This window comes from Megascapheus bottae, chromosome 30, assembly GCF_031878675.1.
Source record: "Megascapheus bottae isolate mThoBot1 chromosome 30, mThoBot2.hap1, whole genome shotgun sequence".
NCBI classification, from domain to species: Eukaryota; Metazoa; Chordata; class Mammalia; order Rodentia; family Geomyidae; genus Megascapheus; species Megascapheus bottae.
The window spans coordinates 1,248,144-1,260,919 of NC_143538.1; the positions used below are offsets into that span (position 1 = coordinate 1,248,144).

The window sequence follows — 12,776 nt, forward strand, 5'->3', positions numbered from 1 at the left end:
GCCAGAAGTGGTGATGTGGCTTAAGTGGAAGAGCTCTAGCTTTGAGAAAACCCAAGGACAGTGCTCAGACCCTGAGCCTAAGCCCAGGACTGGTCAAAAAAAAAAAGGGGGGGGGTGACAATGATCAAAATGCACCCTACTCACAAACAAACACAGTGAACTGAAATTCCTTTGTACAATTATGTAAAAATAAAATGAATATTTAAAGAGAGGCCTCAACAAACAAATAAGTAAAATGATTACTTAGTACCTGTTGATCTTAACTATTCAGGAAGCTAAGATCTGAGAATCACAGGTAAAAGCCAGTCAGGCAGAAAAGTCTTTGATGCTCTGATCTCTAATTTCCTAGTAAAAATCTGGAAATGGAGGTGTGGTTCATGTAGTAGAACACCCATCTTGAGTGAAAAAGCCAAGCAAGAATAGTAAGCCCCTAGTTCAAGCTCTAGTATCAAATTATCACTACTTATCTAGTATTAAATTAAAATATTAAGATGATATCACTCACCAGTGGCTCATAACAGTAATCCTAGCTACTCAGGAGGCTGAGATCTGAAGATCACAGTTCAAAGGCAGCCTGAAAAGTCCCCGTGAAACTCTTCTCTCCAATGAACCACTCAAAAAGCCAGAAGTAAGCTGTGGCTCAAAGTAATAGAATACTAACCTTGAGTAAAAGAGCTTAGGGACAGCATCCAGGGCCTGACCAAAAATAAAGTAAATGATAGAGTAAAATGAAAGTGAACTAGGAAAGAGCTAAACTCTCCTTTCAGACTTCATTCTAGTATAAACCTTCACACAATGTTATCTCTAAACTCAAAACTAAGCCAAGCGATGGATTGATGGGGAAATAGGACAGTGCTACTGGCTGTTGCTGATGACATTTGGGAGGGGGGGGGGAAGAGGGAGGGAGGGAGATGGACTGAAGCCAGCTTCATGGATACATCTATGCTTTAAAAAATGCAAGAAGCTCTAGGCTTTTATGCTGTGCTGACAATAAAGATGTGATCTCTTGAAAAACTTCAGCCACAGGCTCTAACAGACATTGAATCAGGACAAAAATCAGCCAATTTCAGGGTGAAAAAGACCATACACAAAGTCTTTCCCCCCCCTTACTAATGTACTATTGAAAACTGAAATTTTAGTTTGTCACTTGAAGCTTTTTCAAGCAAAAGCCATGATGAAAAGAAAAATCTCACAAATCTCCCCAGTTGTCAAGGAGGGTGTTCTGAATGGGGACATTTCTTACTCTGAGGTGCACATGCCCCCTTCTGGCCATTCTTCTCCAGAGCATGGCTGGGGGAGACTGCTCAGTATCTCCCTCACTTCTCCTGTGTCCTATCATCATCTCCTATCTACCCCAATTTGCTCTGTCCGAGCTCTCAGCCCCATTCTCTTTTGTCTGCAGGCTCCTTACAAGCAGTCTGAAGCTGGATGCTGGTGGCTCACACCTGTAATCTGATCTACTCAGGAGGCTGAGATATGAGGATCACGGTTCTAAGCCAAACCAGGCAGGCAAGTCCAAGGGATTCTTATATCCAATCAAATAGTAAAGAGCAAGAAGTAGAGCTATGGCTCAAGTTATGGAGTTCTAGCCTTGAGCAGAAAAGTCAAGCAAGAGTGCCAAGGCCCTAAGATCAAGCCTCAGTCCCACTGGCACATACACACAAAAACACAAACACACAGGGCCGGGAGTTTGGCCTAGTGGTAGAGTGCTTGCCTAGCATGCATGAAGAACCGGGTTCGATTCCTTGGTACCACATACATAGAAAAAAGCCAGAAGTGGTGCTGAGGCTCGAGTGGTAGAGCTCTAGCCTTGAGAAAAATCCAAGGACAGTGCTCAGGCCCTGAGCTTAAGCCCAAGACTGGCAAAAAAAAAAATACGAACACACAAAAAGGCAATGAACAGACTAGGTGCCTCATGTCTGTAATCCTAGCTACTCAGGAGGGTAAGATCTGAGAATCATGGTTTGTAGTCAGCCAGGCAGGCAAGTCCATAAGACTCTTACTCTCCAATTAATCACCAAAAAGCCAGGAATGGAGCTGTGGCTCAAGCAACAAAGTTAAGGGACAGCACCCAGGCTTTGAGTTTAAGTCCCAGGATGGGAATATAAAACCCAAAAGCCCCTCTTAACCCCTTGCCAAATACTCCTGAGTGTGAAACTAGGAAGGAGGGCTTTTTTTTCCCCCTTAATAACTGATTTAACTGAGAAAAGTCAACTCCCCTTTAGGGAGTATGAAATGTGTGGCTATGTGGCTTTTCTTATGTACCTGTAACACCTCAAGAACCTGGGGTCCCCTGATCTCTCCCACTGTGAGACTGACAACGGATTAATGAGATTAGCAGCTCCAGCTCAGCTAAAGGGATGGGGGGGGGGGGAAGACAGCTTCTACCTGAATTACAAGGCCTGGTAATCCATCCAGTCATTAACTAGAGTAACCATTATTACTTCTCCCTATCAAAGCAGGAGCAGCTGCTAATCTTTGGTGGCCTGGGAAGGGGTGGCCTTTGTACTTGACTTCTCTGTAGACAGTGATTATGTTCTTTGTGAGCATGGAGGATGGAGCTTTTTAGACGGAGGTGGCAGATGGGGAAAACTATCTGCCTGTTCAATTAGCAGGACAGCCTAGATTTGTTCTGAGCATCTGCAGACACCTGTTCAGAGGAAAGACAAGTCGGATTTGGCAACCCCATCAATTTAGAACTCAATTGCCCAATTTATAGAGATGAGGGATCTAGGAAGGGGAAAAAAAACCCCAAACCTTTTTCTTTTCTTTTCTTTTTTTAAAAAAAAAAAAAACAGTTATCTTTATATGGAAAACTTCCCTAACACTTGAAGGATATTGTCCTATTCATTTACTATCTTCACTGCTAACATTACTTTTGGGGATTTTTTGGTACTGGTCTTGGGGTTTGAACTCAGGGCTGTCCCTGAGCTTTTGTGCTAGTGGAGCCACAACTCCACTTCCGGCTTTTCTGGCATTAATCAGAGATAAAGAGTTTTATGGAATATCCCATTTGAGATGGCTTTGAACTATGTGATCATCAGATCTCATCTTCTTTGACTGGGAAGTATTACAGGTGTGAGCTATAATGCCCAGCTATCTGTTAGCTCAAAAGAAGCAAACATAAGGAGCTCAAGTCTCCCACTCTGTTTTCCCTCTTATATACTAAGTCAGCACTTCCAGAGTCTTCGAAGTCCCAGCATCTGTTAAAGTGGCTGTACTCTGGTTTCCAGCTGTAAGCACTAATACTGAAAAACCAGGTTTCTGGGAGGACAAGGATATTTCATGAATGAAATTATAAAACTTGTCAAGATGTGGTGCCAAATTCAGTGCCAATCACAAGACACAGTTAGAAAGCTTGACAACAAAATACGCTGAGTGGGGCTGAGAATGTCTAGAAAGGCTTTCTCAAGGCTAGAGGACGCTCACTGCATGCAGACTCTCCAGAAGGCCTTCTCAGGGAAAGGTGAAAGGGGCCATTTCTGACCCATTTGGACTAAGAAAAGGGACACAGGGAGAGAGGGCAGAACAGAAGCGGAGGGAGGGAGAGTTCAGTGCCCTCTGGGTTTGTTTGTTTTGTTTTGTTTTGGGGGGGGTGCTAGTCTGTGTGCTTGAACTCAAGACCCGGGTGTTGTCCCTGAGCTCTTCAGCTCAAGGCTACTGCCCTATTCCTTGAGCCACAGTGCCACTTCCTGTTTTCTAGTGGTTAAGAGTCTCACAGACTTTAATGCCCGATCCTCAAATCTCAGCCTTCCAGAACAGCTAGGATTACAGGCCTGAGCTACTGGCACGTGGCTCTTGTCTTTATTTTTCAGTTGTTATGAAGACAGATAGCTCAAGGTCAGTATACAATCTCACAAAACATTACCACAATAAAGTTACTTTAGCATCTATATCCTCAAGTTGTCCAGAGTTGTCAAGTGGCAACATTGAGCTGGGCCCATCATTCAGTCTAGTGAGAGAGACTTAAATACAAAGCTGGGCGCCAGTGGCTCATGCCTGTTATCCTAGCTACTCAGGAGGATGAGATCTGAGGATCACAGTTCAAAACCAGCCCAGGAAAGTCCATGAGACTCTGATCTCCAGTGAGCCAGCAAAAAGTTGGAAGTGGAACAGGAGCTGGAGTTTGATAGGTAGAGCAGTAGCCTTCAGTGAAAAAGCTAAGGCCTTGAGTTCAAGTTACAGTATTGGCACAAAAAAAAAATGACTTTTCTGAAAGCATCATTCTGAAGGCCTACCAAGTGGCTGGCAACTGATATTCCCATTATATGGCTATGAAAAGTGATCTTAGAAGAATCGGTTAATTATCTCAAATACAGGCAGAAGTGGCAGAGCTGGGGCCTGGGTCTAAGTTTATCAGACTTCTGAACTGTGATGGGTGTGCAGCAAGAATGTGGTGGAAAAGCAAAGTGTGTGGCTATGCGTATGTGTTTTGAGTTTTGGCACACACATCACTAACTATCCCCAATTAACAAAAGGCTTGGTCTCAATATTATTAAAAATTTTTTTCTTTAAACTGATGTAAGTAGCCTGGCATGGTGGCTTACACCTGTAATCCTAGCTACTCAGGAGGCTGAGATCTGAGGACCGCAGTTCAAGGCTAGCCTGGGCACTAAAAAGTCCATGAGAAACTTATCTCCAATTAATCACCAGAAAACCGGAAGTGGCACTGTGGTTCAATGGTTAGGGCAGTAGCCTTGAGCTGAAGAGCTGAGGGACAGTGCCTAGGCCCACAGTTCAAGTCTCACAACTTACAAAAAAAAAAAAAGCTGATATAAGCCTTTGTTCAGCTTTCTTTTATGTTAACACCTTCCCTCTCCATTGCATACTTGTTAAAATCAAGGAAGCATACCAGTACCATACCCCTGGCAGCCACTACAGGCCTTTACTTAAGATTTTCTGTTCTTCTACCTCTGTCTGGAATACCATATTGTCTTTAGCTCGATCCTACTCTGAACACAAGCTGGCACTGGAAGAGGAGCTGTCTCTTATATTAGCAATCCCTGGCAGCTTCAAAAAGGGTCTGAAGGAATCCAGACTCCCAGAATGTACTGGAATGTAAGTTTCACCACTGCAAGTAAATAAAAAAGGGAAATGAAAAAGATCACTAGAATCTGCAGGACTGAAATACGAGTGTTGGTTTAACTGGTGGTGCAATTCTTGAGACTGTCAGGAAATGGGAACACAGTAGGAAGCAGTCCCTGGGTGAGGTGAAGGCTGGCCAGGGTTACAAGATTCCAGACAGCGCCATACTTTCTTAGCTGGAGAAAACTTTCTAAACCATCTCCTTCCCTTTCTCCTTTCCCTTCTTTCTTCTCTTTCCTTTCTCCTCCTCCAACTTCCACAAAGATAACACTTCAAAAATCTTTACTGGGGCTGGGAGTGTGGCCTAGTGGTAGAGTGCTTGCCTACCATGCATGAAGCCCCAAATTTGATTCGTCAGTACCACATACACAGAAAAAGCTGGAGGTGGTCCTATGGCTCAAGCAGTAAAGCACTACCATTGAGAAAGCTCAAGGACAGTGCCCAGGCCCTGAGTTCAAGCCCAGGACTGGCAAACAAAACAAAACCCCATTAAAAAATTAATTTTACCCAACACTTTCTCTGCTTGTGCACATGCTAACATTTCATGCAAGGTGTTTGTCTTTTTTGGGGGGTGAGGACAAGCTTTTCCTTTTGTTTTCCTTCCAAGAAGCAACTGGGTTAGAGGGATTGTGATAGGGCACGCGGAAAATCCAACACAGCTGATTTGAGAAAGGATTCTGTCATCAAGCATGGGGTCTGATCACACAGCCTAGACCACCTTACAGGAAGGAAATGGATCACCATATACAATCAGGTTGATTATCCACACTTGGCTTTTAGAGGTAGGCCCTTCTCTGATATCAAAAAAGGGTATATGAGAGACAACTAAGAGGCTAAAACACTGGGGAAAAAGCGTGCCCTGTGCAATGCTTCTGCTGCAAAATATGGTAAGGAAGACTGTCCAACAAGCAGCCCCTGGTCAACTTCTGTTGCCAGTCAAACATGGCAGACCATACCTTCACCTGCGAATAGCAGCAGGTCCAGAATACATGCTCCTCTTTCTTGGTTTTGCTGATGCAAACACGAGTCAATGTTTCCTGAAAAGCTAATAGTGGATCCTAACCTCAGAACTCCTCTGTGCTACCACCTATAGCTAGTGAGAATAAAACCTTTATTCAAGGTGACCTAAGATGGGTGCAAATCTGCTTATTGAGGGCACACAAACTGACTCCAAGAAATCTCTGGAGGACACAGGACCATTACACAATCTCAATTCTTTATGAAAGGGGAAAATATAAATCTCATTGCAGGGAACACTCCAAACGTTATTAGAAGAGGGTTTTGTTTTTTTTTTTTGGGGGGGGTTTTCTTTTTTGCCAGTCCTAGGGCTTGAACTCAGGGGCTGGGCAGTGTCCTTGAGTCTCTCTGTGCTCAAGGCTAGCATGCTGTCACTTGAGTCAGAGCACCACTTCCAGGTTTTTCTGTGTATGTGGTACTGAGGAATGGAACCCAGGGCTTCATGCATGCTAGGCGAGCACCCTACCACTAGGCCACTTTCCCAGCCCTGGGAGAAGAATCTGATGCTCAATTTGTATTGACACAAGTATTTAAATCTGAAGTGAGAAATCCATTTTTGTTTCAGGTCAGCCTGCAACATCCTATGTCCGCAACATAGGCAACTAAAGTTATCGTATGGAAAGAAATATAAAGACCCTAAAGAGAGCCTGTACATTAACTTAAGCATTCCAGCCACGCAGTACCAATTGCTGGGGCAAGGATGATGCTATTCACAGTCTTGGCCCAGGGGCTAATTCTGAATTCCGGCTTTGCTTGTTATGAGGCACATCACATCAGAGCATTTATACATTCCACTGAGGCCTTGGGAGTTCCTATTCATAAACCTGAGCTCCCCGTTCCTATCTCAAGTGGCCACTGAGAGGCGAAATAAACGAAGCTGTGTAAATGTTAGCAATAGTCTGCATGCTGACTCCCTCCTCCAGCTCAGCTCTCAGAGCACTGTCATCTATAGCGAGCACTCCCTTTCCAGTGTAGCAGGTCCACGGGTGATAGTTCAGACATGGTCAAATCCAAGAAGCACACACAACTAGTTTCATAAATGGCACCAAGAAGGCCAAATCGCAACTTAGGTTAAGGGGGTAGAACCCACGTAGTTTGCTACAAAGCACAGTAAGATGGGTTTTAAGGCAATGCAGGCAAGCAATATCAAGGCTGGGAAGCCCAAAGCAGCCAGCAATGAATGTGACATCCCAGATCAGGCTGCCCACAAGCTCCGGTGACCTGCTTACATCACCCACCCCAAGCTTGGGAAATGTATTCACGCCTACACTGCCAGGGGTCAAGGGCTCATCCATTCAAAAGCCAAGGCCCAGGCCAAGCCAAGGTACAACCCAAGGCTGCAGCTCCTCAAGAGGCCCAGACCCCTGTGACTGTGCTACAATGAAGACATCTGTGTGCCAGGGTGAGGAAGGGTGGACTTGTGTGACTCTGGGCTGCCATCTTCAGGGGAGCTGTGTCCTCTGCTGTTTCTATCAATAAACCGGAGGAAGAACCTGAACAAATAACTAGTACTTCCTACCCACCCCAAAGAGTCCTTATTTCTCTAAGCTCCACTTTTCACTCAGTGCTAAGAGACAGCTACTCCTCACTGCGGGTGGGCAAAGTCCTGGAAGGGACAGATATATCATGTGTGCGTGAGAGAGAGAGAGAGAGAGAGAGACAGACAGACAGACAGACAGATAGACAGACAGAGAAAGAGAGAAAGAGGAGAGAGGGGACCCTGAGAAGGCAATATGAGTCTCTCACAAATACCTACAGGTATCTACCTGCTCACTCTGTTAGTCTCGGCTTCTCTCCTCCCTCAGTCCTTATGTTTTAGCCTGTGGAAGGGCAGAAGCCAGCTTGGACCCTCACCTGCAGCTTCCCACAGCCCAGCACAGAAAATCACCCACACTCGTGGACCTCCACGTGCTCTTCTATGCACTCCACAGCAGGATGGCCTCAGACCACGTCACAAAGGTGTGATGCTGACACAACTCTTTACGTGGGAAAGGAAGACTCAGAGAAGGTAAGTGACCTGCTTCTGATGTGAGTATAGGGCTGGTCTGCAGGTCCACATGTGTCTTCCTGTGGAACTGGAGCCTTAAACCACCAACTCTGGGTTGGCTGGGGGAGACCTAGGTTTCTAGTGTGGGGTCCACTCCAAGCCACTGAACACAGCATGTGACGCTGTGGGGAGAGGCTAGCGATGAAGCCAGAGGAACTTGTGTGAAGGGCGGAGGAGTTCCAATCTGATTAGAAAAGCCCAGGGAACTGCTCAGGGCTTTAAAGCCAAACGCACACACCTGTTTTTCACTTTTAAAAGCAGTTCTAGAAACTACGTGGAGTACAAGAACAAAAACACCCGCACAGGAGGCTACTTACTGTACTGCCATGGAAAAAAGGAGCAAAGTGTCAACAGGAGCAAATTCAAATGGAGGGGAATGCTGGCTAAAAGCTGTACTTACCAGTAAGAGAATCAGGCCAGGTGACTGATAAGAGCAAACGAGGAAGAGAAAGCACTGCTGTTCCTTCCTCCCTCCCTCCCTCCCTCCTTTACTCTCTTCCCTCCCTTCCCTTCTTCCCTCCCTCTTTTTTACATAGAAGACTACTGGCCTGATTCTGGAACTGAATATCCTGGAAATAGCTGAAAATGCAGACTGATAAACCAGGCACAAAAAGATTCAAGGAAGTGTCTAAATAGCAAGTTATGTATCAGTCTCAGGTTTCAGAGCACAACTGGGCAAGTGAGGGAGAGCCCTGATGCCTCTTCTTCATAAAGCCCAGTGAAAAACACCGCTAACAACCATTTCATTACTCTTCAGACTGAGATCTGAGGATTACAGTTGGAAGCCAGTCCAGGCAGGAAAGTCGATAAGACTTTTATCTGCAATAAAAACTACTAAAACACCACCACCAACAACAACAACAACAACAACAACAACAAACCCAGAAGCAGAACTTTGGCTCAAGTGGTAGCCTTGAGCAAAAGAAGCCCGGGGCAGTGCGCAAGCCCAGAGTTCAAGCCTCAGGACTAGCACCAACACACAAACAACCAAACAATTCCATTTTAGTGTGCAATCCTGGAAAGTGGGACAGTGGCGACTGTGCGTAGAACTGAAATTTACACTGCAGGTGTCATAATTAGCTATCATAATTCTATCACTAATTCTATAGAATCATAAAGGAATGGAGTATGAAGAAGAAGGAAGATATAGAAGATATGTACTTTTTAACTACCAAAGGTAAAATTTTTTCAATGGAAGTCATAGGCTGGTTTTTATGTCTTCCAAACGATAAAGCTGCTTAAACTTCTCCTAAATTTGATTTATAAGGGTTGCTATAACTGTTGCCCTGGTTCTCCAAGGAGTTTGAAAAAATGAGTCTGGTACTTTCTTCTCTGCATAGATCAGCATAATATGAGAGGCCACTATCAAGGGAGACAAAGCACAGAGCACATTGTTGGGCTGGAGGAAGAAGCCAGGGCTGACCAATGCCCTGGGTGGTTTCTGTGTCCACCCTCCCAGCCCTGGCTGGCATCTGGAAACACCTAAGCTTTCTAAGTTACCAGATGCCTGCACAGTCTCTGTGTCCCTCCCAGAACAGGTATCTCTGGAAAATAACTAATTCTGACTAGTCTTTACATGAAGATGTGGAAAACATTTTATTTATATAAGCCCCACTTAAATTATTTATTGCATTATTAACAAATAATTACATTTGCACTACAAAAACACCTCCCAGTCTAAAGTGGAATAAACTGGAAAGTTATAATTGCTAAATACATTAAAGTTAAAAATGCATGTTATTCTCCAGCTAATACAATTTGATACAGATATGGACATTATATATATATATGTTTGCATATATATATATACATATGCACATATAAATACATATATAAATGTAAATGCATAGCTAATATATATACTTAAATATATACATACACACATATACACATACATAAACATATTCACACACATACACACACTACTCTTGCTTTTGAAATATTTAGTTACTACTCTTTTCCAGATACTGTCTGTGACAGAGATTGCTCTGTGTCATATTTACTATTTACTGTCTCCATTGCCAACTTCTGCCTAACATTTTCAGTCATGTATTCAACAAACCTTTATCAAGTTGCATGTTTTTATGTTAGGTATTAGGGACAGATAAGGTAGACATTACCATATGTTGCAGAATTTCAAACCTAGCACTCTCCCCTGGTATTGTTAATGTCAAATTACAATTACACAAAGATTATAAATAGTAAAAAAAAATGACAAAAAGGTATGCTCTATTTTCTTTTTTTGCCAGTCCTGGCTTGATCTCAGGGCCTGAGCACTGTCCTTGGACTTTCTCAAGGCTAGAGCTCTACCACTTGAGCCTCAGCACCACTTCTGGCTTTTTTCTATGTATGTGGTACCAAGGAATTGAACCCGGGTCTTCATGCATGCTAGGCAAGCACTCTACCACTAGGCCAAACTCCCAGCCCCAAAGGTATGCATTTTTTTGTTGTTGTTGGTTATGGAGCTTGAACTCAGGGCATGGGTGCTGCCCCTGAGCTCTTTTGCTCAAGGCTTACACTCTACAACTTTGAGCCACAGCTCCACTTCTGATTTTTGAGTGCTTAATTGGCATCTCCTTTCTGAGTGGGCTGGTTTAGAACTGGGATCCTCAGATCTCAGCCTCCTGAGTAGCTAGGATTACAGGCATGAGCCATCTGTGCCTGGCAAGGTATGGATTCTTAAGGTTGAAGGTTTACCTGAAAAGAGCGCTAAAATACAATCTATTAAGTTAAACAAGCTGTCATTTTTGTTAGTAAAGACACAGTGCTATATTTCTTTTCTTTTTTTTTTTTTTTTTTTTGCCAGTCCTGGGCTTGAGCTCCGGGCTTGAGCACTGTCCTTGGACTTTCTCAAGGCTAGAGCTCTACCACTTGAGCCTCAGCACCACTTCCAGCTTTTTTCTATGTATGTGGTACCAAGGAATCGAACCCGGGTCTTCGTGCATGCTAGGCAAGCACTTTAACCACTAGGCCAAACTCCCGGCCCACAGTGCTATATTTCTTTGCTATATTTCTACCATTCACCCATGTCCCTGATCTAGAAATAGGTATCGACAAACATGAAACACAAGTCATGTGCCAAGTGTATAGGCAGAGTTCACAGGAAACAGGGAAGGTGAAGGGCAATTTTAGATAAGTTGCACACCTGTGTGTACCCTGTACATGGAGGCACACCGATGTTTTCAGAAAAGTTATGAAGATGCATTACAGACTGTCTCAGTCCCATTTAAGTTGGATAAGAAACCTATTAAATTTGTTTTCATGGCAGGTGATGCAAGGATAGTGGGCAAGTCTCAAGTCCCCTCAAGTGGGCTCAGGGTCTGAGCACCATGTACCTTCCAGACACCAGGCAATCAATTAGTTTATCACTGGTCTTGACTCCAAGGCTGTCAATGTATTATTCATAAGTACAAACAGATGGCTGAAATGTGGGTGTCTATGTACACACACATACACATAACACAAACGTTTTTATACTGAGGGGAAGAAATGAGTTATCAAAGAGTAACAAATACCAGGGAATGGTGGTGTTAAGGGTGTGATAACGATGGGATAAATCAAGTACGACTATATCGAAAGGCATTATGAGCTGGGCCCTGGTGGCTCATGCCTGTTATCCTATATACTCAGAAAAGCTGAGGTTGAGAATCACTGTTTCAAAGCCAGCCAGGGCAGGAAAGTCCTTGAGACCACAAGAAAACTGGAAGTGGCGCTGTGGCTCAAAGTAGTAGAGCGCTAGCGTTGAGCAAAAGAGCTCAGAAACAGTGCCCAGGTCCTGAATTCAAGCCCCAAAACAAAAGAAAATAAAAAGAAATAAAAAGTAATTCCTTCCTTCACCTTCCTTCCCTTTAATTTTTTTTTTTTTAATTTTGTGCCAGTCATGGGGCTTGAAATTGGAGCTTGAGTGTTGTTCTTTAGCTCAAGGCTCGTGCTCTACCACTTGAGCCACAGCTCCACTTTCGCGCGCGTGTGTGTGTGTGTGTGTGTGTTATTCATTGGAGATAAGAGTCACAGTCTTTCCAGCCTGAGCTGGCTTTGAATCCAGTAGCTAGGATTACAGGCAGGAGCTATAGGCGCCTGGCCCTTTCCCTCCCTTTAAAGAGATGGGGTCTCACTGTGTTGTCCAGGTCATCTTCAACCACTCTGGAGCCCTCAAGCAATCCTCCTGAGTTAGCTGAGTCTAAGTTACATGACTACATCTGGTGGATTGTTCACTTTAAATGGGTAAACCTAAACAAAGCTGTCACAAATGTGAACCAAATGATCTAATAAAAATGGAACGGAAATGCTGCTTTCCTACAAAACTGACGGAACTCAACTTATCACAGATCAATGGCTGCTTGAAGTTAACATAATACATTTTATTCCGATTAGAATATTACTCTACAAAAAATAGCTTCTTGCTTCTACAAAAGGTTTCTCATTTAGTCAACCCAACAGGAGCTGTAAAAGTCATGCAAGTCTTTTATTTGCATGAAATAAGAAAGCATGGAATTACATAAACCCAGGGCTGGCTCTGGGCTTTTTCTTCTGGGGCCACAAAACTACTGAGTTATGGGTTCTCAGGCCAATCACAGAACACCTAGATGGGAATTTGACAGAATGAACAACGAATAAAGATATTCAG

General features: G+C 43.8%; 1 protein-coding gene across 1 annotated transcript in view; it reads right to left on the reverse strand.

The window, feature by feature from the left end:
• Positions 1-12,776, reverse strand: part of Scaper (S-phase cyclin A associated protein in the ER) — a 172,201-nt gene that overhangs the window by 72,057 nt on the left and 87,368 nt on the right. The gene's annotated exons all lie outside the window — the stretch shown is intronic.